The sequence below is a fragment of the Podarcis melisellensis genome, assembly GCF_964234715.1.
Source record: "Podarcis melisellensis genome assembly, chromosome: 3".
Lineage (NCBI taxonomy): Eukaryota > Metazoa > Chordata > Lepidosauria > Squamata > Lacertidae > Podarcis > Podarcis melisellensis.
The window spans coordinates 21,200,233-21,227,113 of NC_138530.1; the positions used below are offsets into that span (position 1 = coordinate 21,200,233).

Here is a 26,881-nt window from a genome sequence, read left to right on the forward strand (position 1 = left end):
ACAGAGGACTTGGTGGGTTTGATTGTTTGCTAAGGGAACGCTTTCCAAATGGCTGAAGACAATGAGAGGGCAGTGCACAGGAAAGAGTCAGATTAATGCAGAATGATAACAGTAATTCTCCGATGCTAATAGCTGCACTCTCTCTGCTCTTAAAGACCTGATCCAGTTTCTATTTACTGTCATGGTGACACCGGTCCCATATTCTAGCGTTCTTAGAGAAAAGCCAGAGGAGCTCGGAAAGGTATGTGGTTTGATTTATGAGGCAAGATGCATGGTTTTCACTGCAACAGCAATAACCTGGTTGCCACTTGCCTGCCACATGTTGCCATCTATGAGCCACATCTCCCACAAGTCGTAAGCCAATGCATTGTAATCGCATGGGATTTTGGTGGAAGTGTTAACTAAAGGTGACAGAGAAAGAAAGCACACCGAAAAACAAATTCTACAGGGGAAATAAAAGGACAATTGGTAAATGAAAACCTTAAAGAAGGCTTAGAGACAGAAGGGGCTCTTTGTGGAAGACAGGAAGGCGTATTGGGTTAGTCAAGAAGAGGGAGAACTTAGCAGGAAGAAGGGAAATCTTTGTCTGAAACTCTGTTTTCCCTGCTAATAATGTCGAAATTTATATGCATCACATCACATCAGTGGCATAACATATGCATCACGGACATCTGTAATCTATTCCCATGATTCTTCCAACTCAAAAGATGGAGGTATTATGTACACCTGGTGCACATCTTATTGTACAGTGACAGATTTACATGGCCTCCCATAACACCCTGCTTATAATATCTCTACATTTTTAGTAATGTGAATCAGCCACAATATTGGAGATTCTATTGATCTGTTTCCCACTTAAAGCAAAAGCTCCAAAGAGGGCACAAAACTGAAATCAGACAAGAGAGTGAGTCTGTAATTAAAAATACAATGAGTCGCACAACTAATTCAAGTCCATTGATGCCAGTGGCTCTGCTCTGATTATGACTCAGGACAGCATTCAACTAAATAATTGTGCAAGTGCAAGGATTGTCACTACCGCAATGGGGCATTCGCCCCTCTTGTCCTCGCCCCCGTGCACCCCACGTGGTCTCCAAATCTGCTCCAGAAGGTTGGAGAAAAACCTAGAACAGATGTGGTCATTGTGCTAGGGGAGAAGAGTGTTCAGTTGCACAAAGAGAATTCTTGTATTATTGTAACCTTAGCAATACACTGAATATCGTTCTCTGTTGGTTACAATGCATCTCATGTCGAATCCTTGGACAGGGTTGACATTCTATGGAGCTTGCTGGCTTATGGGAGGCCCCCGGTTGCCACTTTCCGAGAGTCCGTAACATATATGTTTCAGCGTTCAGCAGGCATTCGACAGAAATATTGACACGGGGCACTTCAACACGTAGAATCCCAAACAATGCAAGTGGTCTCTTGGAGCCAGTCCCTGTGATTACGAAGAGATGAACTTTGTGAGGATAAGATGAACTGAGAAAATTCGGAAAACCAGGGGTTTGGGGAAATAGGGGGTTATCACCAGAGGTTGCATACAGATGAAATAATAAAGGGAGAAGGGGAAGCGTGAGAACGGCACTGTGAACTTAAGACACACAAGAGTTGTAGCATAGCAGCAAACTGGTATATCAGCTAGCTCTAAGGAATGAGTGAATCTCTTGTTTTTCATTTCTTTTCAGTCTTTAGTTCTCCCCAGAGACATCTGATTGGCCACTGTGGGAAACAGAATCCTGGGCTAGATGAGCATTTGGTTTTATCCAACAGGGCTCTCAGTCTCCTGTCTTAAGAACATAAGAGCCCCTTTGGAGCAACACTGCCTTGGGATGGAAGAAGCTCAACTGCCTTCCATCAAAATAGATGGTTAAATGTGCCTGTGCATTTAATGTGTCTATTTTCTACTTTAAAAAACACACCAAAACAGTTATAGAGTTTATCAGGAGCAGAATCATGGTGAGTGAATGAAAGGAAAGTTAACCTTGTCCTTCCAGCATGATGAATAGCCACCACACACCCAATTTCCCAGCCTCTCTGCCCAGAAGAGAAGCTAGGAAAATGTGGAGCTGACTCAATCACTGGCCAGACCTACGCTGACTTGCAGCAGCTCTCCTGGATTTCAGAAAGGAGTCTTCTCCTGCCCTATATGGAATTGAACCTGGCAGCCTTTTTTGCACATAATATGTGCACTAGCACAGAGATATGGTTCTTCCCCTGATGCCAATGGTAGTTTCCTTCTCAGTGGACACAGCAGCTTGGAGGAAGGAGGTTGACCGATACCATAGCACAGGGAGAAAGCGTGCAGATGTTTGTGCACTTTGAAATTATATACCTTGGGTGTGGGGACTAACAGGTGGACAGCAAAAGTGGATCCTGCAAGCCAGAATGGTTGCAAAGACTTGTACTTCCAAGGTTGCAAGGATGAACAACCACTTGGTCTGAAGATCTCACTGCCCCTTTCTGTATTTGAATATATAGCTCACCTGCCTATCGATTAGGACACATGGGCTGCTTATATTAATGTTTAAATTAGGACTGATGGATTATTCATATTGTTAATGTGAACTGACATTGTTTCTTTCTCTCTCCCCACCCCCTTTTTCTGTTATACTTGCAATCACAAGTATTTTAAAAACCACTGCTGGCAGGGAACAAGGCCATCTTGCAGGATCTTATGGCATGCGGATATATTTACACGAGTTTCCTAACTACATAATTACAAGATATTACTTAAATCTTAGATCAAATGCATCATGTATTGTCACACTATATCATATTATAGGAACACCCATAGTTATAATTTCTTCTCTCTTTTTTGGTACAGAATAAAAGACCACCAGTTTCGTTGGAAAATCTGGAGTGTTTGCATTCTTCCCTCCCAAAGCAATTTCTAAGTAGTGATTGCCATCCCATCCCACAGTTTCCTCACCTTCCTGATCGATTTTTGGAAGATTACTGCTTCTCCAGCTTTTTTGCTACCATTATCAGAGCTGTTATCAACACATGTGATACCAAAGCCCTTTGCTCTTTCTTTATTATTTATCTACTGGCTAATGTGGCCTAACGGCATCACGACTGGATTCATTTGCAGCTTGTGTCTCTTGATCTCACTTATGGTGCTTCTGGTATCTTCCCAAAATAGTCTGCACAAGTAGTGGGGAACCTTTGGGCCAGGATACTCCAACTGTGTCTCAATCGACTCTCCACAGGCCACACCCCCTCCCCAGTCACGCCTTCAATTGGCCCTGCTTCACATTCTCTGTATTTTTGCTTGGCTGGGATGTGTCCTTGAACTTTGATTAGGCTTATCAGAGTTGCCGGGGTGCCTAACAACAACAACAACAACAACAACAATTTTATTAGTTACACCCCACCCATCTGGCTGGGTTTCCCCAGCCACTCTGGCAGCTCCCAGCATATATAAAACTTGAATAAAATAGGGGGGGGCAGGTAAGCCCCATCCCACATAATCAATCACATGATGTGGCAGTACCCACTAACTTGGGGGGGGCTTGGGCCCTCAAATATTTTATTGGGGGAGCAGAAGACCCCTCAACCCCTAAGAGTCAGCTCCTATGCCTCTTACTTTCCTGGAATGAGGATAGAGATCTGAGTTCACTGTTTTATGGCTCTGTTGGGTTTTGACAACTTCTTATGAGCAGTTGCCCTTCATTATTTTAAGGATGAATTTGATGGTATCTCTTTTTACCCTTATTCTTGCAGTCTTCTCAGACCCTCCAAGTGTCCCTATTTTCCAAGGACAGTCCCAGATTTACAGAAGCCATCCTGGTTTCTGATTTGATCCCAGAATGTCCCACTATTCCTGTTTTCATTGGAGAAATGTTGGAGAGCATGGAGTTATCCGATTCCGCTAGCCAAGGAAATAAGTAACTATACAACCTTTAGAAGACAACAGAAGGCAGCCCTGTATAGGGGAGGTTTTTTAAAAAATGTTTTAGTATGCTTTTATATATGTTGGAAGCGACCTAGAGTGGCTGGGGCAACCAGTCAGATGGGTGGGGTATAAATAATAAAATTGTTGTTGTTGTTGAATAGGGTGTCCATATTTTCATTGGAGAAATGTTGGAGGGTATGCCTTTAAACTGAACAGTGGGAGCCTATAAATTTACCAAAACAATTGCTTTCAGGTGATTAAAAAAAACCAATCCTTCCAACACACTCCAGGCATCTTGGGGTAGGGCGCAGAATGTTTTCTGCCTTGTGTAAAAATCACAAACCCGAAGGCATTCCCAAATAATTATTCCCTTGGCCGTGTTGCAGTCGTCTCTGCAAACGCTTGAGCTGTCAGCTCAATCCCGCCAGTGACGGCTCCCTCTCAAACTACATCTGTTACATTAGGGATTGCATGATGACCCTGACTCCAAAGATGAAGCAACGTGCCCTGGAGCTGGCAAATCAATCAGGTTACACGCCTCCACTTTAAGCCAATTTCCAATTATTTCAGGTGCAGGTTTTAACATGTGCGGCTTGCCCTCCCACTCTGTTCCCTTTCTTAATTAGCATATTAAGACCCCATCTTCCCCATTTCCACCCCAAAATAGGAGCCTGAAGGCATCTTGCAAAGCCAGTGATTCTCAATTACACCATCTCACTGATAGCCATGATGGCTTTTTCTTCTTCTTCTTTTGCAGTGGGTATGACTGGGCAGATATGCCTGAGTAGCTGGTTGGTGAAACTTATTTCAATTAGTTGCTCAAAGGAAGAGCAGCAATCTGAATTAACAACGGGCCTCCCTTCCTATTGGAATTCCCAGCTGAAGATGGGAAGTGCATAGCCAGGCATCCCCAAATTCGGCCCTCCAGCTGTTTTTTGGGACTACAATTCCCATCATCCCTGACCACTGGTCCTGTTAGCTAGGGATGATGGGAGTTGTAGTCCCAAAAAAGCTAGAGGGCTGAGTTTGGGGATGCCTGTGCATAGCAAAGGGTTTCCTTTCTTGTCACTCCAGAAGATACGTTGCTGGGAAATAAATGGCCATCAGCAAGCGTGTCATAAAACTGCCAAACAGAACAAGTTAAAGGAAGAAGAGAAAGGTTTGGATCCTAACTTCCCTTTTGTGAATGAACAGACCTTGCTGGGGGTTGAGTTAGATTACCTTTGGGGTTCCTTCCAACTCTACAATTCTATGATTCACTGACCTTTCCTACCTCTTCCTTCCTCTGTATGTCCTCTCTCTCTTTCTCTCCATTGCCCCCCCCCCGGGGGGGTTGGAAGAGACCTTTCGGAACAGGATGGCCACATATCCTATTTTATTGGCTCCTTAATATGAGTCTTAATATGAGTTTTGGTAGTTCAGATTAGGATTGCTTTTGATCCTCTTGCAACTCATAATTTGTGCAGCTCGACTTTATGCCTCAGAAATAAATTGTGCCGAATTTTTAATGGGGCTCACGCCACGGTTGTTGCAGCCTTAAGAATATTTTTTGTTGGAAAGGGCTACCTCATTCCCAGCAAGAAGCAAAATAAATAACAAGGCAAAAACCTCAGTCTGTGGTATGCAACAGGTTGATTGGTAGCCGCTGGAAAAACGGGAGGCGCTAGGATTAGCAGCAGAAACTAACAGCTGCTCTTAACAGAAGTGGTCTTTGTAGCAGCTTCCATTCTGTGAAACCTCACTTCCCCTGGAAGATCACCAGATCCCTGGCTGGAGCACATTTCAGAAGCAATAGGAGAGTTCTCTGATTGGGCAGGCGATTGGTGTGGAGCAAATAGGAGAGTTAGTTTCACGCAGCCAGATGATGCAGTGGCTGTGAACAGGAAAGGCCATGGTTCTAATCCCACCTGAGCCATGATCTCGCTTATTATCAACTTTGGGCTTATTTGCATGCAGAAGGTCCCATGTTCAAACCATGTAATCTCTAGGTCAGGATGGGAAAAGCACCTGCTTCAGACTGTGGAGAGTAGCTGCTAGTCAGAGTCAACAACACTTAGCTAAATGGACCAATGATCTGGGCTCAGTATAAGGTAGTTTGATTGCCACCTTGGCCTGAAAGACCTGCTCCCTGCCTTGCAGGCATCTTTCCACTTAGGTAGGAGGATGGAGCACTGACTGACTCCAGCTACAAAAGCTGAGGATGCTGAACAGACTTTTGGACTGGGATGTTGTTTGGGATTTTTGTTTTTTGCATCTTTATTTTAGATTTTGTTGCAATTTATGTAGAAATTGTTTAGTTTGGTTTGGTTTTATATTTTTTCATGTTTTGTTTCTTGTTTATGACTACTTTTGTTATGTTATGTGTTTTTTACATGTTGTAAGCTGCCTTGAGCATGGTTTGAACTGTGGAAAGGCAGCATTCAAATAAAATTATGTATGTGTGTGTGTGTTGTTGTTGTTGTTGTTTAGTCGTTTAGTCATGTCCAACTCTTCGTGACCCCATGGACCAGAGCACGCCAGGCACTCTTGTCTTCAACTGCGTCCCGCAGTTTGGTCAAACTCATGTTAATAGCTATGCCACTGAGGCAATGTACACCAAACATTTAAAAACAGAGCTAAAAACACATAGGCACTAAAAATTTAGTACCAAAGTATTAAAAAGGAGTACAAACCGTGCTAATTAGGAGTTCATCTTCTATTTATTGAACTGCAAAAGCCTGGATAGATAAAATGTTTAGAGTTGGTGCCTGAAAGAACTCGATAATGTGAGAGACAGATACGCCTTTGAGGGAAGCTTGTTCCAGAGTCAAAGGCCTACTGTGGAAATGGCCCTTCTGTGAATCATCATCATAGCAGGACTTGCTCTTGGGTAGAGTCAAATAGGTTTTTTCAAGTAGATGTATTAATTCAATAACTAAATATTCTCCCACAAATCAGAGTTAAAAAGGAAATATCGGGGGGATTCAAGTGACACCACTGTGCTGACGAAAAGTATCAGTCAGCCGAATACCAAGCAAGGCAATTTTCAGCACTCCCCACCCTCCATAGCACCTCATCTCCCCAAAATCTGCTCTGGAGGGTTGAAGGACCCCTTGGAGCAGATTTGGGTGGACGTGGCAGGCTCCGGAGGGAAGAGGAATAGCTGGAAACTGTCTTCCTTCCTAGAATCATAGAATCATAGAGTTGGAAGGGACCACAAGGGCCATCGAGTCCAACCCCCTGCCAAGCAGGAAACACCATCAGAGCACTCCTGACATATGGTTGTCAAGCGTCTGCTTAAAGACCTCCAAAGAAGGAGACTCCACCACACTCCTTGGCAGCAAATTCCACTGTCAAACAGCTCTTACTGTCAGGAACTTCTTCCTAATGTTTAGGTGGAATCTTCTTTCTTGTAGTTTGGATCCATTGCTCTGTGTCCGCTTCTCTGGAGCAGCAGAAAACAACCTTTCTCCCTCCTCTATGTGACATCCTTTTATATATTTGAACATGGCTATCATATCACCCCTTAACCTCCTCTTCTCCAGGCTAAACATGCCCAGCTCCCTTAGCCGTTCCTCATAAGGCATCGTTTCCAGGCCTTTGACCATTTTGGTTGCCCTCCTCTGGACACGTTCCAGTTTGTCAGTGTCCTTCTTGAACTGTGGTGCCCAGAACTGGACACAGTACTCCAGGTGAGGTCTGACCAGAGCAGAATACAGTGGCACTATTACTTCCCTTGATCTAGATGCTATACTCCTATTGATGCAGCCCAGAATTGCATTGGTTTTTTAGCTGCCGCGTCACACTGTTGGCTCATGTCAAGTTTGTGGTCAACCAAGACTCCTAGATCCTTTTCACATGTACTGCTCTCAAGCCAGGTGTCACCCATCTTGTATTTGTGCCTCTCTCTTTTTTTGCCCAAGTGCAATACTTTACATTTCTCCCTGTTAAAATTCATCCTGTTGTAGACTGGCTGGACACAGAGGAAAAGTGGGAGGCACCAGCTGGGGAACCCCCATGGGAAGAAGACTCAGAGCCAGGGGACTGGTGGTGGGACTATGACAAGTGGTCAGAAGGAGAAGCCTGGGAGGAGGAGGTGTCAGAAGCTGAAGAGGTAACAGGGCGTGGTGAGCAGGGAGAGTCTATGGCAGAGAGAAATCCCAAATCAGAAGCAGAGGCGGAAGCCGGAGAAGAGGGAGGCCAAGACGCAAAGATGAGTCAGGTTGGTGACAAAGCCAGGGTGTCTCCCCCTCTGGCTGTGACCATCTCTCCTCCCCCTAGTCTCCCAGGACCAGAAGAGGGAGGGGCAGAGACAGGCATGTTGAGCATAGTAAGTCTCTCTGAATTCCAAGGGGCTTACTCCCAGGTAGACGGGTATAGGTTTACAGTGCACGTGTTTAAAAAGAAGACATGTGCCAATGATTGTGCAGTTTCAGTGCGTGCTGAAAACCTGCCTGTTTACAGAGGCCTTTGATTTATGCAAAACAACAGGAATTTTCACGACGACGCCTCCACATCATTTGGCTTAAGATATATTTAGTTACTGCTTTCATACATTGCAATCCCTCATGGGGAAAAACAGTTCATATAGAAGGATGATGCATCCAGTGCCCACGGAACCTCTAAACACAAACTTGGTCCTAGCAATGTGCCAAGATGTTTCCCAGACCATTTATCCTCAATGAATGAGAAAGTAAATTTAGTTAGAAAATTATCCAAGGGAATAATGAGTGGGATGTTGGCTTTTTATTGCATTTGCCTTACTTCCCAGGTGACCAGTGTTTTCTTTCTTTCTTTCTTTCTTTCTTTCTTTCTTTCTTTCTTTCTTTCTTTCTTTCTTTCTTTCTTTCTTTCTTCCTTCCTTCCTTCCTTCCTTCCTTCCTTCCTTCCTTCCTTCCTTCCTTCCTTCCTTCCTTCCTTTGGCGATCACTCATAGCAGAGTAAGATTGTCTTCCATAAACACGGTTTTAACAATGAGTCTGCAAGTGAGTGTGGAGGCCAAGTCTGGATCCACACATCCTTCCACAGTGGGGACATTGGTTTCTGGGCAGGAGTTGATCACGGTGTGGATTTGCCAAGCGTGCCTTCCTCTTAGCACATTTCTCCCTTGCGTCCTGAGTTTGAGTGTCTTCAGAGCCCATGACACCTTTGGTAAACGCTGTACTCCAATTGGAGCACTCGCAGGCCAGTGTTTCCCAATTGTTGGTGTTTATACTACATTTTTTAAAAAATTGCCTTGTCTTTAAACCTTTTTTGTTGACCACCAGCATTACACTTTCCATTTTTAAGTTCAGAATAGAGTACAGTGGTATCTCGGGTTAAGAACTTAATTCGTTCTGGAGGTTTGTTCTTAACCTGAAACTGTTCTTAACCTGAAGCACCACTTTAGCTAATGGGGCCTCCCGCTGCCACCGCACCGCTGCTGTGCGATTTCTGTTCTCAACCTGAAGCAAATTTCTTAACCTGAGGTACTATTTCTGGGTTAGCGGAGTCTGCAACCTGAAGCGTCTGTAACCTGAGGTACCACTGTAGTTGCTTTGGAAGACAATAATCAGGCATCCGAACCACATGACCAGTCCAACAAAGTTGATGTTGAAGAATCATTGCTTCAGCACTGGTGATCTTTGCTTCTTCCAGTATTAGTATTATTGGTATTAGTTCACCTGTATTCCCAAGTGACATGTAAAATTTTTTGGAGACACTGTTGATGGAATCTTTCGAGGAGTTGGAGATGGCGTTTATAAGTGGTCCATGTTTCACAAGCATACAGTAAGGTTGGTAGTACAATAGCTTTGTAAACAAGCATTTTGGTTTGTCTAACCTTTTGTGAGTGCATTCTGCCCATCCGCACTCTTGCAGTCTGCACCCTTCAGCCTTCCAACATGCCTGCACTCACAGGAAAGCGCAGCGAACATGGACATCATGGAGTTTTTAGGAAGTGTGGGCTGGGAAGATTGCAGAGTGCCAAGAAATAATTGCACAATGAAAGAGGCTGTTCACTTACTCACACCCGCTTGGCCACGCCATGTGTAAGGCAAGTGTAAACTGCAAATTTTGTGAATTTCTCAAGCCTCCTGAGAAAGAGGCAGAGACAAGAGGAATCCAGCCTCTTTCACATGGGACAAAAAATCATCTGGAAATCTGAAGGCAAGATTCGTCATACCACTAATTGGTAGCATTAAATTCTTATCTCCTTTGGGTGTGCATGTGTGGTTTCAGGTATCCCTACTGCCACACTCTTGCCGAGAGAGAGAGAGAGAGAGAGAGAGAGAGAGAGAGAGAGAGAGAGAGAGGTGATCAGTATTATCAGAGCTGATCCTTGAATGCAGCAGCTTATACACAGTCCACTGCTTCTCAAGAGGAACTCTGAATTGGGGCCAGTGGTTTGGTCTGTGCCCCTACCCTGCCCCCTCTTCCTTTTTTTCCTTCTTTTTTTTTTGTAGACTTATGTTTTGCAACATGCTGTGAATTCTGACCTATTGATTAATGGGTCTTTCAACAAAAAGCAACCTTAATCTTTCCTTAATTGCCTTAATGGCTGTACAGCCTCGCTTTTATTCTTTCTTCCCACAATGTTGTTGCAAATGCTTTTGTGTCTTAACTTGGTGCCCAAACTAAGAACTTAGAAGAGACTGGCTCCTGTCTATTTCTCTCTGTGCGTGTCTCTTTCTGTGTCCTTATAATTCCCATTCCCAAATGCCTTTTCATTTCCTTAGCTGATGGATGGCCCCTTGCTCGATGGCAGATTTTCCAAACTCCGCATAAATAAGCCAACACTTAACACAGCAAACAGTACGTCATGAAGAAAGGGCTCCTTTCTGATTGTTTTCAGTTCTGCAGTCTGGATTCAGAGATCACGCAGGCAACTCCATAGGCACATGCTATATGTAAGTATTTTGTCACTCAGACATCAATAACGTTCAAATCCACACTGAGAATTTCCATTACGGCTATAATCATTCTCCTGCTAAAGACTGCATATGATTTGTGCATTTGAAGGCCAACCTCAGAAATAAATACTGTAGATTTCGAACAAATTCTAAGAATTTACAGTACCCATTCCATGGTACTATTCAATAATATCCAACAACATCAGAGTAGGCCCCTTGAACTCAATGCACCAAAGTCCATTGGTTTCAATGGATCTGCTTTGGGTCCGATCAACACTGGATACCCCACACGGACTATTAATATGTGCCTGCCCCATGCCTTTAATAGACATACCTCCCAACATTCCTCAGATGAAAATAGGGACATTTCTTACTCCCTGCCAACTGACCTTCCTTGGCCCCCCCATTTTATGCCCCCCCCAAGTATTTCCACCACCACTACCCCAATGGGGCACAGTACACACACCCTCCAGGCAGAAGTCAGGCAGGCACCCCAGTGCTGGCAGGGGTCTCTCCCAACCCCACCTTGCAGTGTCTGGGGCTGAAGCTGGGACCACTGAGCTATAGCCCCTCCCCAATGATCAATGGGTCTGCACTGATTATGACTAGGTTTTTCTTCAACACAGTGTATAATTATTATTATTATTATTATTATTATTATTATTATTATTATTATTATTATTAGAGCCCGCCCATCTGGCTGGGTTTCCCCAGCCACTCTGGGCAGCTTTCAACAAAATATTAAAATAGAGTAGTCCATCAAACATTAAAAGCTTCCCTAAACAGGGCTGCCTTCAGATGTCTTCTAAAAGTGTGGTAGTTGTTGTTCTCTTTGACATCTAGTGGGAGGGCATTCCACAGGGTGGGTGCCACTACCAAGAAGGCCTTCTGCCTGGTTCCCTGTAACTTGGCATCTCGCAATGAGGGAACTGCCAGAAGGCCCGCAGCACTGGACCTCTGTGTCAGGGCTGAACGAAAGGGGTGGAGATGCTCCTTCATGTATACTGGGCCGAGGCCGTTTAGGGCTTTAAAGGTCAGCACCAATACTTTGAATGGTGCTCGGAAACGTACTGGGAGCCAATGTAGGTCTTTCAAGACCAGTGTTATGTGGTCTCGGTGGTCGCTCCCAGTCACCAGTCTAGCTGCCGCATTCTGGATTAGTTGTAGTTTCCGGGTCACCTTCAAAGGTAGCCCCACATAGAGCGCGTTGCAGTAGTCCAAGCGAGAGAAAACCATAGCATGCACCAATCTGAGGAGACAGTCCATGGGCAGATAGGGTCTCAGCCTGCATTCCAGATGGAGCTAGTAAACAGCTGCCCTGGACACAGAATTGACCTGAACTTCACTCTTCTCTTTTCCAGGCTAAGCATACCTGGTTCCTCCAGCTTTCCTCTCCCCCCACCGACCACCTTCATTGTACTCCTCTGAAACTGTTCCAGTTTGTCCAGATCAAGGAACCTCTTTTGGCCTGATGGGCCAGATCGATATCTGTCCTCACCCCCCATAGGCTGGTGCTGACAGGTGGGCTGGACAACCCTCTTGTCAATCACCAGGCATCATTATGTCAGATGACTGACAGGCAGTTTGTCCCACCCAGGTGTCCCTTGCGCAGCACTTCCCAAGGACTCAATAACCAGTTGCCTGCCAGGCACTTGGGAACGATAGCGCATGGGGCTTTGCCGGCCCTTTGCTTGGCAAAGCACCAAACATAGGGCTGGCATAGCTGCTCTCTGCATGGATCGACTCTGTGATTGAGTGTCTCTCCCTGCATCACACATGACATCACATAAGACGTCAGGTGTAGGGTAGGTGGGTGTGGTTTGGGGGAAAGGCCAAATTGGGATCTGTGTCAGGCCAGAGGTTCGCCACCCGCAGTTTACAAGCTTTGCACAGAAGAATTCAAACTGCAAGATCCAGAATTGGACACTGTACTTCAGATGATATATCGCTAGTGCAGAACAAAGTTCCATTAATTCTGTGTCTATTGATGCAGCCTAAAATTTTGCCCATCCCTTTTGCAGTCATACCATACGGCTGACTTGTGTTCTGATCACCTACAATCCCATAGCACAAGGTGGTCCAATGCAACCCTCAAGGCATTTTGGGCAGCCCTTGGCAACCTTTGAGGGGCTCCTCTCCGCAGGCCTCAAACTGCTTTCCCAGAGCTGGGTAAGCAAGGTGCTAGATTCTTCCCACCTCCTCTTCTAAGTCTAGTTAGCACCTTCCCAGCTTTGGGAAGGAGCTGGGAGGGCTCTAGGATCCTGACAGAGCCAGAGGCAAAGTGAATGGAGCAATGAATGTTAATTTTACCTTTGTATAGTAGGCTGGGGTCTGGAAAGTCAGGGGGCAGCCTGGGGACCAAACAGAGTGCCAAATGAGGAGGAGTTTCCCCACCCTGAACCTATGACTAAGCTGCATTCATTTCACTGAAAAACACTTACGACACAGGATCTGCTGCATCCATTCAATACAGCAGAGATGACCAATGTCTCACTGTACATTGGTGTACACTGTACATACTATTTACCAGATTGCCTAAGAACATTGCTAACCTGTAAACTTTACCTGTAAACAAGGCACGGCCTTGTTTGGCAACTGCATCTGACACACCTTCAGGTGCCAAATGAAAACATACCTCTGCCTTTGCAGGAGTCTGATGGCATTGATGGGACTCTCTGTCAAAGTTTTATGACAGTCCAGAGTTATAGATGATAACTTCATTTGTTATATTTTACCTACTTTCATTGCTTATTTGAGTGTGATGGCACCATTTTATTTTTCTACGCTGTAATCTGCCCTGTTTTAGCAATCTGAGTAATGAATAAAACAATAAAATTAATTTGCTGGCATGTACTACATTTCAAAATCTTGACTATTTTTGTTAAGAGCAGGGAATGGCGAATATGCCTGTTTTCAATTTTTCCAGTCTTGAATTCAGTTCTCAACATTTCTGCAGGAATTTGTGAATTTTGGTTAAATTGCAAATACAAATTTATAAACATTTTCGTGCACATTCACCCTAATGAACACACTTTTCATGCAGTTTTGGCTAAGGCACACATTTTTGAAAAGCAATTTTCCCTTACTGTGATGCATTTTGTGAGTTATTTTCACTAACCTATGCATTTATTTGCACACTTTACCCTAGTACGGGCATGTCTGCACACCTTATTTGGCTGGAGAACTGAACAGCAAATCTATTAAAAGTACAATTTTTGAAGGGTGGCCTCTATTTTATTTCAATATTGTTCAGAAAGTTTTAATTAAATGCGAACTGAACAGAAATTCAGTGGTAGGTGGTGGGGAGATCACTAATAAATTGATGGGAGATAGATAGATGATAGACAGACAGACAGACAGACAGACAGACAGGTGAATGCAGCATTATTCATGTGTTTAGTTGCTATAATTCTAGTGGTCAGTCCTACAGAAAACCTGGGCTCAGTAGGGCTATCTGAAGACAATATTTCTAGTGCAGGAGGTTTTTTTAATCATTGGTGGAAATTGTTAAGCCTAGGGAATTAATTGGATATTGATTACAAATGATGGTTTCTTTTTTCCTGTACAAGTCCACGAATTATCTCCAGGAGGGTTCACACATTTATAGCACAATTTTATTTTATTTTTATTAAAGATTTTCTTGGTTTACAAAAGTATGTGCAATGTCTCTCTTTTTTTTCCAAGTAACATTTTTTACAGATCAGTTTCATTTGTTGAGACATTAGGAAGAAAAGGGGGAAAGAGGTGGAGGGGGAAAAGGTGAGTGGGGGTGGGGTGGCGATATTTCTATTTTACTTAATATATGTGGGGTTTGGTGTCAGCGTTGCTTGTGCAGGTTCTCTGCTATTCACTTGTGTTCCTTTGGTGGTGAGAGAATTTGGGGTTGGCCTAGGGCGTGGTTGTTTATTTGTGTTTGGTTGTGGTGATCTTTGTTTTCATGTGTGAGTGGGGTGGGTGGGTGTTTTGGATCAGGTTAGCCATCTTGATTTGTATGTTGGTGGTGGATTTTTGTCATTGTCTTGTTGGGCTGCATATGTGATAAAGGAGAGCCATACTGGAGTGAAGGTGTCTTCTTCTATTTGTCCCCGTGTCAGTTTCAGTTTATTGGTTAATTTTTCTAGTAAGGCTGTTTCCCATACTATTTGGTATCATTGGTCCCTGCTTACTCCTGACAGGTCTCTCCAGTGTCTGGTTATGATGTTTCTGGCTGCTGAAAGTAGGTGGGTTATGAGTTCTGTCTTATTCAACATCTTTATCAACGACTTGGATGATGGACTCAAGGGCATCCTGATCAAATTTGCAGATGACACCAAACTGGGAGGGGTGGCTAACACCCCAGATGACAGGATCACACTTCAAAACGACCTTGACAGATTAGAGAACTGGGCCAAAACAAACAAGATGAATTTTAACAGGGAGAAATGTAAAGTATTGCACTTGGGCAAAAAAAATGAGAGGCACAAATACAAGATGGGTGACACCTGGCTTGAGAGCAGTTCATGTGAAAAGGATCTAGGAGTCTTGGTGGACCACAAACTTGACATGAGCCAACAGTGTGACGCGGCAGCTAAAAAAGCCAATGCAATTCTGGGCTGCATCAATAGGAGTATAGCATCTAGATCAAGGGAAGTAATAGTGTCACTGTATTCTGCTCTGGTCAGACCTCACCTGGAGTACTGTGTCCAGTTCTGGGCACCACAGTTCAAGAAGGACACTGACAAACTGGAACGTGTCCAGAGGAGGGCAACCAAAATGGTCAAAGGCCTGGAAACGATGCCTTATGAGGAACGGCTAAGGGAGCTGGGCATGTTTAGCCTGGAGAAGAGGAGGTTAAGGGGAGATATGATAGCCATGTTCAAATATATAAAAGGATGTCACATAGAGGAGGGAGAAAGGTTGTTTTCTGCTGCTCCAGAGAAGCGGACACTGAGCAATGGATCCAAACTACAAGAAAGAAGATTCCACCTAAACATTAGGAAGAACTTCCTGACAGTAAGAGCTGTTCGACAGTGGAATTTGCTGCCAAGGAGTGTGGTGGAGTCTCCTTCTTTGGAGGTCTTTAAGCAGAGGCTTGACAACCATATGTCAGGAGTGCTCTGATGGTGTTTCCTGCTTGGCAGGGGGTTGGACTCGATGGCCCTTGTGGTCTCTTCCAACTCTATGATTCTTTGTGGGCATTATTGTCTTGGAAGATGTTTAGTAGGGTCAATTCTGGGGTGAATGCTAATACATGCTTAGTTATTTTACATAGTTTTCTGGGTTTTAAGGAACCACCTGTAGGTGAGTTTCAGAGTGAATTCTTTTCTTTTCATTGATATGGATTTAAAGGGGGAGGGGTTAGACCACATTCTGGTCCATTGAGTGGGGTTAATCTCATAGCCTATGTCATCCTCCCATTGTTTTTTGATTGTGTCTAGGAGGTTCGTGGGATTTTGGAGTAGTATTTTGTATACTGCAGATACCATCCCTTTACCATGTCCCTTTGTTGTTAGGAGAAGGTTTTCAAAGGTTGTCAGGGGCCTAGTTGCTGCTGATTTTACTGCTGGATTGTTTAAGAGGGCGTGTAATTGGTGTTGTGCTAACCAAGGCATTTGGGTGTCTTCTAGTTTGTCCTGTATTTCTTGTGTTGACAAAGGTTTGTTATTTTTATAGAAGTCTATTAGGCGATAGAAGCCTTTGGTTTGCCAGGTTTTTATCTGGAGGTTTTGTGCTGCATGGTGGAATAATGGGTGGCACACATGGGGAATTATTGGGGATGGGGTTAGTTTGCCTATTTCTGTTTTCCATGTTTTGAGCATGGTCTGTGTGTACCTGTTAAGTGTTGTGGGAATTTTCCTTAGTTTGTTTGGTAGGAGTGGGTATGCTGTGGTTTAGGTATTTTCAATTGTGTTCCTCTCTAAGTGTATCCATTGTTTTGTCTCATCTTCTAGTATATATGGGATTATATGGCGTATTTGGTTGGCAATGTAATATGCTTCTATGTTGGGGATTCCCCATCCTCCTTCTGAGGTGGGGAGGTGCAGGTATTTGGGGCTTATTCTTATGTGAAAAGATAAAAGAGTGTAGTTTTCTCTGCCATCTGCGGAGTTGGGTTGGGGGAATCCAGATTGGGAGGGTTTGGAATAGGTAGGTTAATTTTGGGAGGGTGATCATTTTGATCATGGCTATTTTGCCTGAAAGAGTGGAATTCATGTTGTTTCATCTCTTTAGGTCTCTGTTCATTTGTTGTCACAGGGGCTTGTAGTTGTGGAGGTACAATTTATTGAGGTTTCTGGTTATTTGTACCCCTAGGTATCTGAACTTGGTGTGGCAAAGTTTTATTTTGGTCAAAACAAAAAAAAATCCTTCCAGTAGCACCTTAAAGACCAACTAAGTTAGTTCTTGGTATGAGCTTTCGTGTGCATGCACACTTCTTCAGATACACAGAAGAAGTTTTATTTTGGTGACATTAGTGAGTTCTTTTTGGGTGTGAGGAGTGGTGTTGAAGCACATAGCTTCTGACTTTGCAAAGTTTACCCGTGGGCCGGACTTTGTGTTGTTTAACGAACCAATGGGTTGCACTGACCTAGCGTGTTGTGGGTGGGGGACTAGTGGGATTAGGATTAGATTTGGGTTAAAGGGTTGGGGGTAAATTATAGAGAGTATCCTATATGTAGGCATATAGGTGTTTTTAGGGGTTTTTGGGGCCTTCTGGTGTTTAGCAGGTTGGTTCTAAGTCTCAGCTGGTATGGAGGGCCTGGTTCAGAGGCAGGCCGTCCTCCCTGTCGTTTGCGATAGGGGGTGGTCAGTGAGACGGTGTTAAGCGTCTTTGTGACGCCAATGTTGGGTATGTTGGTAGCCATGTGTTGTGTTCTGTTGGTTGTTACAATGAGGCAGAAGGGGAAGCCCCATCGGTACTTAATCCCTGCTTGTTGGAGAAGCTGGGTGCATGGGCGTGGGCTTTTCCTCTGATTTAGGGTGTCCTGAGATAAATCCTGTAAGGCCAATATTGGGTTGTCTCCATATCGAAGGTTGGTTTCTGAGGTTGTTCCATACCTTTCTTTTTGTAGGGTGTGAAGCACACAATTATTATTATTATTACAATGATGTCTCTTGGGGTGGGGTTCGGCATAGGTTTTAGGGCTCTGTGAGCCCTCCCCAGGTCGTCTACCTTGAGTGCCAGGTTTGGGATAGTATTTTTCAGCCAGCGAACAATTAGGTTTGCTGGGGTTTGCTCCTCCACTTTTTCAGGAAAGTTGCAGAAGTGGATGTTGCAGCATCTACCACGATCTTTGAGGTCTGCTTGTTTGATTTTCATTTCTGTGTTTTCCGTTTCTACTCTTTCCAGGTGGCTTTCTAGTTCAGCCAACTTATTATTCACACGTGTGTTTTCCTCTCGGTACTCCTCTATTATTCTTTCTTGTATTTGGTTCTTGTTTTCTAGAGTTTCCACTTTGGAGGTCAGGTCACTAAACACCTTCAGTAGTTCTGTTAGTCTTGTTTTCACTTCCTTCAGCTCTTGTTTTGTTGTTATATCATTCTCATCTTGGTGGGGTGTGTGTGTTGTGTTCTCAGTGATGTTTGCCATCTCCCTGGTTGGTGTCAATGCAGTCTCACTGATGTTTTTGGTTTAAGGCCTGCTTGATGTCCTCTTGGGGAGGAGGGTGTTGTGATTTGGAGTGGTGGTGGTTCCTGGATGTTGCTGAGCTGCACAGGCGTTGTTGACTGGTGGCTTTTACAGAGCATCTGGATTAGGCGGTCATTTGTGTCCCATCTGGGTTGTGTCTTGAGGGCTTCTCTGGGGTTCCCGCAGTCTCCTTAGTGGTGCGTACTCTCCTCTTCTTTCCCGTCAGCGGCAGCGATGGCAACAGCAACAGTAAGGTTGGGACTCCTTTTTCTTTCTCTCTTTCTCTTTCCCCCTTTCCTTCCCCCTCTTCGCATTAGCTCCGTGGTCCTCCTGGTCCTGGAGCTCCTCTGGGTTGTTGGGTGAGTGCCCAGCTTGATCAAGGTAATGGGGAGGGGGGGTTTCGGCTCCTCTGATAGACGCACCGGGCGCCCCCGATTCTTCTCTCCTATCGGCGCAGGTGGCAGCAGTCCTGGCAGCCCAGGAGCCAGCCAGCCAGAGCCATTTACTCTGGCTCGGTTCAGGAGCTGTTTTCTGCTGTGGCGGCCACCATGGTGCCTCACCTTTATGACACAATTAAGGTATAATTCTGAAACTTCTGAATGGACTGGACTGCCATAAAGAGGAAGGGTGGTGTGTGACGAGAGATAGCATACATTTTTTGAATACTTACGGCAGCCTGGACCAACCTGGTGCCCTCCATGTAGAAGAAGAAGAAGAAGAGTTTGGATTTGATATCCCGCCTTTCACTCCCTTTAAGGAGTCTCAAAGCGGCTAACATTCTCCTTTCCCTTCCTCCCCCACAACAAACACTCTGTGAGGTGAGTGGGGCTGAGAGACTTCAAAGAAGTGTGACTGGCCCAAGGTCACCCAGCAGCTGCATGTGGAGGAGCGGAGACTCGAACCCGGTTCCCCAGATTACGAGACTACCGCTCTTAACCACTACACCACACTGGCTCTCGTGTATCTGAAGGCCACCTTGAAACTATTTGTGTTGTAGAGCGGCACTCTTTTTTTAAAAAATAAAACACTTTGGACTACAGCTTGCAACAGTCCCAATCAGCACCTATTGACAGGGGCTGATGGGAGCTGTAGTTCAAAACATATAGAGGGCACCAGGTTGGCCAAGGCTGACTTATGGTGTCAGTTTCCTTTCTGTGTGATTATTTTCAAATACATTAAATATATTTGGTCCACATGCACACATAGACGTGCAAACACATAATGGTTTAATGCTGGGATGGGAAACCTGGATGTTAGCACGTCCAAGGGTCAGAAATAGTTAGGACTGCCAACAATGCCTGGAAGGCCACAAGTTCATCAGTCCTGGCCTAATGGAACAGTACTTTTGGGCTGCATTTGGGTTTATGCCAGGGTTGCCATATTCCCAAAAGTGAAAAACACCTCCTCCCAAAAGCAAAGTTTTTTAAATTTTCAAATTATTATTATTTTTTAAATTATCTCATCCTTTGCCATATGTCTGGGTTTCCCCAGACATTTATTTCCTCCCGATTTGCCGAAAATTTGCCTGGATGCCATTTTCCGTCCGAATTCCCTGACGTGTCCAGGAAAACCCGGACATATGGCAGCCCTTAGCTTATGCACATTTCCCTGGGAGTAGACACGTCTTCTAATTCTGGCATGCATAGAATTACACTGTTGTTTTTTCCACATATAATCTGCCTCCTCTCTCTCTGTTTTGTGACATATTTGGTGCTTGACGTCCCCATCCTTCTTGAAGTACCAGACTGGCTGTCAAAACGTAAGATTTATTGAGTCACAAGTTGTAAGATTGGTCACAAGTTGTGAGAACCTAATTTATGGCACCCGAATACTTACTGAGACACGGGTTGCTAAATTGCAACCCATAAGCCCTGTTGGATCAAATCAAAGGCCTATCTAATCCAGCATTCTATTCCCATGGCACTCTCCACACAGATGATTCCTAGCAGCTGTTATCACTTCCTATAGCACTGGAAGTAATATTTAGCCATCATGACTAGTAGCTATTGATCACTTTATGCTCCATGAACTTGTTTTCCCCCTCCTATTACAGCCATCCTTATAGGTGGTTATCACTACATTTTATTGGTAGCAAATCCCATAGTTTAACTATGGGGTGAGTTAAGAAGTACTTCCTTCTGCCTGTCCCAAATCTCTCCCCATTCACTTTCTGTGATTGAACCCAGGTTCCAGTGTTGTGAGAAAGAAAGGTGGGAGGAAACACTTCTGTATATCCATTTCCTTCACACAATACTCAGATTTTTGCAGCTCTATCATGTCTCCCCCTTGCCTGCCATTTTTCTAGACTGAAAAAAAAACCCAGACCCAAAGAACCACCCTGTCTCTCTAACAACCTCGTAGCCATGCAAGGTGCAACATGACTTTTCTACCACTCATCTTCCACACCTGTGAGCTAGAGCCACCAGGAATCCAATTTCACCTTATACTAGATCAAGGTGGGTGTTGACAGTGATAAAGCTGAGACCACTGATGTACCCAGAAAGACAGATTGCATGCACCAGTGTGATGCTGGTGAAAAAAGCAACCTCCATATTCTCCCTCTCTATTCTGCCACACATCTCCATGACACAGCTTCACCATCATGTGAGTTTCCTCATCCACATTGGTTGGGCAGGGAAATAGACAACGTAAAGCCATCAGATACTATGCATTGACTACATTTTTGGAGCTGACGTCAACACAAAGAGGCCATTTTTAGCAGTAATGTTTAGGTCTAACTTAGGGCTGGGGGAATTTATGACTGCCAGATGTTATTGGACTACAACGCCTGTTATCCCTAACCATTGGCCATGCTTCATGAGGCTGATGGGAGTTGGAGTCCAACAGCACATGAGGATCAACAGTTTCCCATTCCTGGTCTAACCTATGACATCTTTCACAGCTGCGGGGATGTTGAACAGATAGACAGATCCCTGTTGTGACTTCCCAGGTCAATAGGAAAGGGATCTTTTGGCAGGTAAAAAAAACCACAATAATTCTTAGGTGGGGCACAACACCAAACCACAAAGACATCACGGTTATCTTGCTCACGATGAAAATGCCTTATTTACTTATGGAAAAGCAAATATATCTATTTTCTTTTTTCAAATATTCAAGACCATGCCAGCATGCCATGACTTATAAGTGCATATGTTTTTCATGGATCAAGGCCTAATAATCTATCCAGGGCCTTCAAATTAGGGACTGGAAATATAGTGTACATTGCAAAGTTTTTGTACATATTCTTAGCAAAGACTTTAAATAAATAAATAAATAAATACACACTGATTTGCAGAAATTTGTTTAAGCATAAAAATCCATTTTTTAAAAAAGGGGTGGGGGGGGGGAAGTATCTTGAATATTTATTTTGCCGGCCACAATATGCATCTTAAAACTACCCTTCCAAGTAAATTTGCTAATCAGGCTATTAAGGGAAAGAAGCATATCTTGAAATATTAAAATTGTGTCTGGCAATGACACATTTTTTGCTATTAAAACATGTATAATGACTCTTAGATTGAGCTTGCCAGATATGTTTAATACATAACTTAAATTGCTAATCCTCAGAATAGGAGCAGAAGAAATTCAGAACTGCAGAGGGCAGGAGAAAAAATGCAGCACAGCAGAATTTGTAAGAACATTTTCCAATTTTATTTACCTGGAAAGTGCATTTTAGTTTTGCATGCTACACTTCATACACTTTCTTCAGATTCGTGGTCCACCTCTTTAATGAGAGTATTTTCCACACACACACACAAATATATACATATATGCAAAGCGGTGATAATTTAGCATTTTAAAAGTTTTTCCCAGCCATTCAGTTACATACCCCAAACCAAATATCCACTGCAAATACATGCTCCTAGTGACTGCTTGCATTGAATTAATTGTATACTTAGAAGAAATCAGAAATGGGCACTTCTTTTCTATGCACACTTACTTGGAAGTAAGTGTCATAGACAAAGTGTTTTTTCCTTCTAGGACTGGTCTGTAAGTTTGATATATTTTCCCAAGGGAACAATTTTTTAAAAATTGTTTCAGACTGAATTCCATCAATTGTAAAAAAGAAACCTTATAGTTTTTGAGCAAATAAAATTAATGTTTTTATGTTAGCAACATTGACGGGGGGAAAATGGGTGTTACTTTTAAAAACCCAGCCTAAAGTTTGTTAGGAAATAACAATTTATTAAGAATTATGATATTGTTAAAAAGTCTAATACAATTATGTAAGAGTTTTTGAAATGGCTACTTTTAGGCATTTCTAAAACACTATCTTGGTTGTGATCCTAAATTCAATTGAAATTAGTGGAATCTTACTTCCAGGTACATATTTTTTAAGAATGGGATGTTTGTCGAAAATTATCCATTTTAGCTACACCAGCACATATTTCTAAAATTATATGGGGTGAGATTTTCTGAATCTGTAAATATTGTGTTGTCCATGGGCATATGTCTACCCATTCAATGTAATTTTTTACATCTGCTTGAATAGAAATATTAAAATATAGGTAGCGTCACAGGGCTGAGCTTATACTTGGAATTACATCTAAGCAGTAATAGCCTATATTTATATATCAGTTAGGTGAACAACTGATAGCAACATCTTCAACATTCTGATACATTTCGAAATATATTTTTCCTCCTTTTCTGGGTAAATTAATACTGGATAAAAAGCACACACCTCAAGGTAAACAATATTCTCTTTCTTGAATAAATATATATTTGTGTAATAAGAGTTCCTTTATTGCAAATTCTCTCTCATCAGATTATGCTTTTTTTACAAGTTGCAAATACAGTGATACTGTATTGTGATACTTCCACTTGTAGTGTTCTTTACTGCAAACTTGTGATTAGTATTTGGTGTGTTACATTTTGGTGGTCTTAGTCATCTATTTGACTGCAGTTGTTAGTAAAAGGTGCATCTCCATGTTGTTTGTTTTTTTAATGAAACAAAATACAAACACAAACCTTTGACAATAACTGATATTTAATGCTTCTGAGCACTGCTGTAAATTTTAAAATAGAACAGATCGGTTAAATAGTTAAAGCATGAAAGAAAGTGCTAGCAATATGGACAGATATGAAATGTTAATAACTCAATAAAGAGACTCACACCATTCTACGGGCATGTTTTCAAATACACCAAATTATCATTTGGAGAGCTCACCTTTTGCTAAAAGGAGTGGAAAGCTGCATAAAACATGGGGCATCTGAAATATCTCTGAATGCAAATGCTAAATTGGTTTTAAACGGATGTATGTTTTAACTCGGCTGCACCATTTCAAATAATTCTTTATGTAGCAAAACAGAATCCATTATTCACACATGAAAAAGAGAGTGTTAAGCCTACCTTTTAAAAAATTGACTGGTAGGGTTGCAAGTCGCTGCTGCAGTTCTCTTATGCAAAGACATCAGCTTCTCTGCTTGTTTGTTGCCAAAAGGGGGGGGGGGAAGGATGGGGAGGGGGGAAAGAGAATAATTATTTTGTGTCTGAGCAAAAAGAAGAAGAAGAAAAACCACTCTTTGATAACAGCAGATTCTCCTGTGCATTAGCAAGGCTGTTGTTCCCCACTTCCTGAAGATTATCCACCTTTTTTTCCTAAGGCATCTTGCTCAAGAGAAATAAATGGGGAGAAAACCCAGGACAGATCAACTTGCAACCCCAAGTCAATGGAACACTTTTGACTGATGTCTGCTGAGCAGAATTAGACCCCCAATCCAAGATAAATATTTCAATATTCTGCCCAAGACAGAATGAGAGACAATGAAGCACTTATCCAAAACAGACCTGGCTTCGAAACAGAGGCAGAATGCCTGAATCAGGAAGCCTTGCTATAGAAAAGTCTGCCTTTTAAAAGCTCCTCACACGCGCTAAAAATTGAATGAGAGAACGGGCAGATAGATATGTGGACATTAGTGTTCCAAGCAGGCTATGCCACTGTCTCAAGACAGACGTTTCTTTCTATCAAGGGCGATGCAGCATCACAATATGGGTGCAATTGCAGAAAAGTAGCCCATCAGCTTTAAACTGCACTCTCTTCTCAGGTACAAAACTGAACAATAGTTTAAAAATTGACCTCTGCAAAACAATTGTGTGCAAAAGGTCATTTATCTAAACCACTGCTTCGCAAAATGATGAAATTAGATACTCTCTCAGTTCTGCATCCATGATGCGCTCCCTCTCTCTCTCTATACAGAAATGAAACATGTAGCACAATCAATTCTCTGCATGTTTACAAAAAAAAAAAAAAGCAAGTTCCGCTGTATCCGTGGGGTTTACTTTATGTTAAGTGTTTTTAGGATTACAACCTAAAGCTCTCAAAATGTAATGATAATGACTTACTTGTCTTATTTGAAAATGAGCATTAAAATTAACTTTACAGCCTAATTGCACATTAAATATCACACTGACATCATCACATGCAAGTGATCTATAGCCTCAGAATCAAACACAACTCTGTGTTTCAATGAGACTTACTTTTTAAAAGCATGCTTTGAGACTTTGCTGTCAGTTCCTTCCATTTGGATGAGTTTAGGCACAGATTTTACTTTTATCTCCTGGGTATGGATCATATAGGCAGCATGAACATTACAGCAGCATTGCAGCTACAGAGCGTGATCACTTTCCTTTCTGAAATTAATTTTTAAAGAAAATTTCACTTTCTATGAGCCTTGTGGAGAAGAACAGAACCATTTAACAACCGTCCTCTTAACAAGCTGCAGTCTTCTGAGGTAAAACAAAACAAAACAAAGCTCCACATGGAATAAATGTTAATAATCTGGGTTCATTTGCAGCAAGAACCATGGATTTTCAAAACAACTTTTAATGAGAGATAAGAGAGGAAAGGAAGTGTCACCGTCAAAATCTGTGATAAAACCATGTGGGGGAAATGATAGATACTGACAGACAGACAGACAAATAGACTGAAAGACATATAGACACAAATAGACAGATAGATAACCCATCTGTGCAAATGGGTCTGTTTCCTAATTGTCTTCAACAACACTATTAATTATTTAAGCAACTATGTGATGCTTTTACAGAGTTTTTACACGCCGAATAAATAATAGGCAGGTCTCTTCCCACAAGGCGCTTACAATCTAAATTAGGCTATGGGAAAGGCAACAGAGGTGGAAAAGAATGATGGGTGGATAGATGGATGTGTTCCTGAACAAATGCAGATGTGTTGCATTTGGAAACAAAGACAAACTTGCTTTATTCCTCAACGAGAATGTGAAAGTGGATGGCATATAGACCACTATCTGCCAAGGTACAAGTGCCTATCTATATCTGTATCTTCTGTTTTAAACGCCTACTTATTTGGCTCATGTGTTTATTCTGTTGCTTGTTTTGTAAACCTCTTTGAGGCCCTTTATAGTGAAAAGGGGCCTATAGGGGAAAAAAAGAGGGAGCTAAATAAATATATATAAACATATAAATATAGAAATAAAGCCTTTCCCTATATATCTCTCTACACATGGATTCAGAAAAAAGGTATCTTCCCATGTCAAGCAAGCAATATGCAAATAGGTCGGGGCCATCTTGACCCGCAGCTTACACCTGTACCAACAACCACGCTGGCGCAATTTCTCTTACCTTAATGAACTTACATCTTTAATTTCACAGCTTGGCCCCTTTTGCGCTTAGCCTGCTAAACAAAGACGCCGAACTGTTTCCAGTCCGTAGGCGCCACCCTCCCCTCCAAACAGCTGTGGAAACTTTAAACCATGACAAGGATTTTTGCCCCTTGTGAAACTGTCAAAAGCAATAAATATTTTTCTTTTCCCCCCCATCATTAGACACTCTTAAGAATGCCTCCTCCATTGTCCACTGTAATTCCCAGCGCTCACTGGGCAGAAGCTTTATTGTCTCAAACGAATCTTGAAGTGTGAACAATACCGGTGGTGGGGCGGGTTTGATGGTAGAAGGACCTACACTTTTTTTTCTCTCTCTCCCTCTCCCTCTCTCTCTTTTTTTCTGTAGAGGGTGTAACCGTTAGGAATGTGGTGCTTCTCCATAGACAGCTTTGCCAAAAGAGCACTTGTGTTTTTTAACACTGGTCTTTCAGAAAGACGCTCAAGTTAAAGCATTGTGCCCCACTGTAAATAGATGCACTCACTAGAATAGGCCTTCTTCACTCCTAATTAGGGAAGTAACTCTAGAAAGACAGAATGTCACTTGCAAGACTGGAGTCTTTGTTGGGTTTGTGTGCGTCCCCACTATGTGAGGTAATTGGAGTTGTACCTTTTAGAAAGCTGCTAATTTCGCATAGGAAGTGCTAACAAGACCTTTGTGTAGCCTGTTTTCCTTCTTCCTTTTTAAGGAAGTTACAGACCTTGAGTACTGGGGGGGGGATTGGCTGGGCCAAGGCCCGGCGAAGGAAGCCACAGTAATGAACCACTTCAGCTTGCAGTTAGGAAAAGGAGGCCTAATTTTCAGGCCTGAGAATACTGGGCTTGACAAAAGGTTCTGTTTAAGCTTATTATACAGGACATTCTTACGGCCTATACAGC

The 26,881-nt window shown here is 42.9% G+C and overlaps 1 long non-coding RNA gene across 3 annotated transcripts in view; it reads right to left on the bottom strand.

The window, feature by feature from the left end:
* Positions 1-26,068, bottom strand: part of LOC309366063 — a 45,917-nt gene extending 19,849 nt beyond the window's left edge. The window contains exons 1-2 of one of the 3 annotated variants that reach the window (XR_014166456.1): positions 25,965-26,068; positions 23,718-23,787 (exon numbers count right to left, since the gene is read on the bottom strand). This is a non-coding gene — a long non-coding RNA (uncharacterized lncRNA). Of the gene's footprint in view, positions 1-23,717; positions 23,791-24,845; positions 25,085-25,964 lie in introns of those variants that run through there. The other 2 variants (XR_014166457.1, XR_014166458.1) reach the window with 2 other exon arrangements.
* Between the last annotated feature and the right edge of the window lie 813 nt (positions 26,069-26,881).